Genomic DNA, 4,065 nt, shown 5'->3' on the forward strand with positions numbered 1-4,065 from the left:
TAATGTATTTTATTCTATCTGATACCTAATAATTTTGTATAAATATTTTCTTTTTTTCACGATAATAAATGTATATATGGTATACCTGTAGAAGAAAAAAAATAAATAAATAATAAGGTCTATACTATGTGTCTTGGTAGCCTATATAACTACAGTAAAATATAAAATAGTCGTGGCGCAGTAGTTAGAGCGTTGGAATCGTTATCTAAAGTTGCGAATTTTCGTATTAATTTACCAAAATTATCAAAAAAAAAAAGAAAAAAAAATGGTCTATAATAATACTTTTATAACTCCTCGAGTTAACTTGTCAGTTCCATAGTGTAGTGGTTATCACGTTCGCCTAACACGCGAAAGGTCCCCGGTTCAAGCCCGGGTGGAACTACTTGTTTGTTTTGTGTTATCCTATGATCAAACTCCTATTATATTGGCATGACTTACTCCTATGATCAGACTTCGGCATGAGAGACGACTTCCTTATGAACCGCTAACTTATTATAAATAACATTATGATTATAACTATTATTATAATATTTATTTAAATTAAGTTTTTTATATATATTGTTATTATTTTAAACATGATTGCTATAACTTCCTTCATTTTTTTATCATATATTTTTGTTAGAGGTATTTTTATTAGAGATACCTTCTTTTGGCTGATTCCGATTGGTACAGGCCGATACCGATGCATCGACATCAGCCCTAAGTTTGAATTTATACTCTATTTTTTATTAAAAGGTAAATAGAGTTTGTTTTCAAATATATATATATATATATATATATATATATATATATATATATATATATATATATATATATATATACACTGTAAAAAATGTAACGTTAACATCGGTTACATAACGGTGAGTGAAAAATTTAGCCTTATGTTTACCGTTATGTTAGTATAAAATATGTCTTTAGCGGAGTGTTTGGGATCGTCCGTAAATTGCGTAGCGCAAAATTTCACAATAAACAAAACAAAGAAAGATCAAAAATTTTATGCTCGTCTTAATTTAAATAAATAATCAAATTAGGAAAATTAAGTTAAATGAAAATTGCTGCGTAAAAGAGCCTAATATCTCCTACTTCTGTTTTTAAAATATTTTTTTCGTTGTGTTATTTACGGACTATCCCTTTCCCAAAATTATTTATATTTTCTTTTGTCTATGTTTACCGTTATGTTTTACCGTTTTTACGTTATGTTTTACCGTTATGTTTTTTTTTTTTTGTTTTTTTTAATTTTTTATTTTAGGTGCCCCAAGAAGTCCTAACGGTCTTGTCACAGAGCACCGCGGAAGTGCATTTAACCAGGAAGTTCACGCCTCCTTCCTTTCCGTGACGCGAAAATATGTCCAGAGCTCGTTTCGATTCTGGATCTCCTGCTTATAAAGTAAGCGTTCTAACCACTGCGCCACGGCCGCACAATGTTAGTTTAATTAGTTATAATATGACGTCATGCAAATATTTGTAATAAGGCGCGATTTTTTGAAAACTGTGATAAATGTATAAAATATTTTTCTATAACTTTATTAATTTTATTTGTGTATAACATTATTTAATATTAAATGGAAACCAATCAAATATTTTAGCAACAATCCATATTAAAAGTATGAGCCTCAGTAACCAAAAATATAAAAAACATATACTAATAAACAGTGTTAATAAAAAAGTTATTGCTTGTAGTATAAGCAATGACTTTTATATTTTATTATTTTTATTAACACTGTTTATTAGTATATGTTTATTATATTTTTGGTTACTGAGGCTCATACTTTTAATATGGATTGTTGCTAAAATACTTGATTGGTTTCCATTTAATACTAAATAATGTTATACACAAATAAAAATTAATAAAAATTAATAATAATATGACAACACTATATGTGTGTATATAAATATATATATATATATATATATATATATATATATATATATATATATATATATATATATATATATATACGTAAGTGTATATATATGAATAAAGAGAATATCTTTATATTATCATGTATAATATTGTATACTTGAAAGAGTGCTTAATAGATAAACTAGAGCTATATAATATACATGTTACTGTTACCCGCAGTACCAGGAATTAGCTAAATGCTAATGTTTATAATATAATTTAATATTGCAACTCTGAGTTTCATGTGTTATCACAATCATCAGGCAAGTAGTAAAAGTTGCTAATTTTGCTAGCAAAATTAAACTTTTACTACTTGCCTGATGATTGTGATAACACATGAAACTCAGAGTTGCAATATTAAATTATATTATAAACATTAGCATTTAGCTAATTCTCGGTACTGCGGGTAAAGTAACATGTATATATATATATTATATTTATATATTATATATATATATATATATATATATATATATATATATATATATATATATATATATATATATATATATATATATATAAATTAAGCGACATGTTTAATAGTATGTGTAATAATTTTATAAGCATTAAAAAATCAAATACGGTATCTTAGTTTTTATTTCTTTTTTATGTAATTTTTCGGGTCTTATAGTGAGAGGGATTATCAAACTAATAAAACCGTTAAAAAAAACCCTAAAAAAATAATAAAAAACGCAACCACACGTTATTATATTAATATAAAAATTTTGTTTTTATATTCATTTGTTTACTTTTATTATAATTTTTAAGCGGTTTTTTTTACCCTTTTTATTAGTTTTATACGGGCTCTCACTATATGAGCCGAAATATTACCTAAAAAAGAAATAAATAGTATGATACCGTATATGATGTTTTAATGCTTATAATATATATATATATATATATATATATATATATATATATATATATATATATATATATATATATATATATATATATATATATATATGATAAAATATAATAAAAAAAAAAATTAAATGTTTGTTCTTCTGATTTAAGGTGTTGATTATTAAAGTGTTCAAATTTTTGATTTTTAAGCAAGTTGCAGAATTCTTAATTTATTCAGTTGATATGTGAGTCGGGTTACAAATTGTCGATCGAATATTGCATGAGCGTTTTATCGTTTTAGCAGTAAAAAGTCCAGCATATTACGGTATCGGGCTTGTGACTTTTATTTTATCAATACCAGTAAATCTTACTTTTTTTCAGACTTTTGAAAGTGTTTTTCACATCACTTATATTCAAATTAAATTTTTCATAAATATAAGTCAAATCCTTAAAGGATTCAAATTTTGTGGTGTTTGTTGGAATTTTATCAGTCAACTTTGGTCAAATATCATGAAAAAAGTTGTTGAGCTTTACAACTATAGCTTCTTTATTATTAATCATTTTCCCATCAGTTAAGAGTTTTTGTGGCAAACTATTGTTTGCACATTTATTTTTACCAATTGTTTGCTTAATCTCTTTCCAAACAATTTTTTTGTGAGTTTCCAACTGTTTGCGTTTTTTTCCAACTTCTTCTCATAATAAACCTTAAAAATTTCGTGTTTTTTTGTTTTTTCGAGTAATTTTTTCTAATTTTTTAATGTTTTAAATATTTTTCATAAAGTTTTAGTTTCCTCCTTGATGATTTATGCAAACCTTTGGTCACTCTAGGGTTATTAAGTGAGTTAGAATTTATAATTACTTTTTTTAATAATATTTACTTTCTTTTTGTGGTTAACCTAAAGATATAACTTCCTTTTTGTGGTTAACCTAAAGATATAACTTCCTTTTGTGGTTAACCTAGAGATAATAACTTTCTTTTTGTGGTTAAGCTTTTTCAACCGTCTTTACATAAAAATGTTTAAAAATTTTTACAAAATGGATAATATAACCTAGAACAATAATTTGTGTTTTGTCGGTTAAAATTTCAATTTCTAAAATCTCTTTATTGGCATCAAAAATACTGAGGTCATGCCTGATAAAATATTGCAACTTATTTTAACATAAGAACGCATCCGTCACCTTTATTTATATAAGTTAAAACTTGTCAGTTAAACAATTGGTAAAAGTTTATAAAAATTGTATAACCAAAACTTGATGCATTTCAGATGTAAATTTATAATTTACATCCGAAATACAACAAGTGTTTCCTGGTCCGT

General features: G+C 25.0%; 1 non-coding gene across 1 annotated transcript; it reads left to right on the forward strand.

The window, feature by feature from the left end:
• The first annotated feature begins 309 nt into the window (after positions 1 to 309).
• Positions 310 to 382, forward strand: trnav-aac (transfer RNA valine (anticodon AAC)). Its single transcript has one exon. It is a non-coding gene; the product is annotated as a tRNA-Val (tRNA).
• Positions 383 to 4,065: the final 3,683 nt, after the last annotated feature.

This window comes from Hydra vulgaris, chromosome 12 (genome assembly GCF_038396675.1).
Source record: "Hydra vulgaris chromosome 12, alternate assembly HydraT2T_AEP".
NCBI lineage: Eukaryota > Metazoa > Cnidaria > Hydrozoa > Anthoathecata > Hydridae > Hydra > Hydra vulgaris.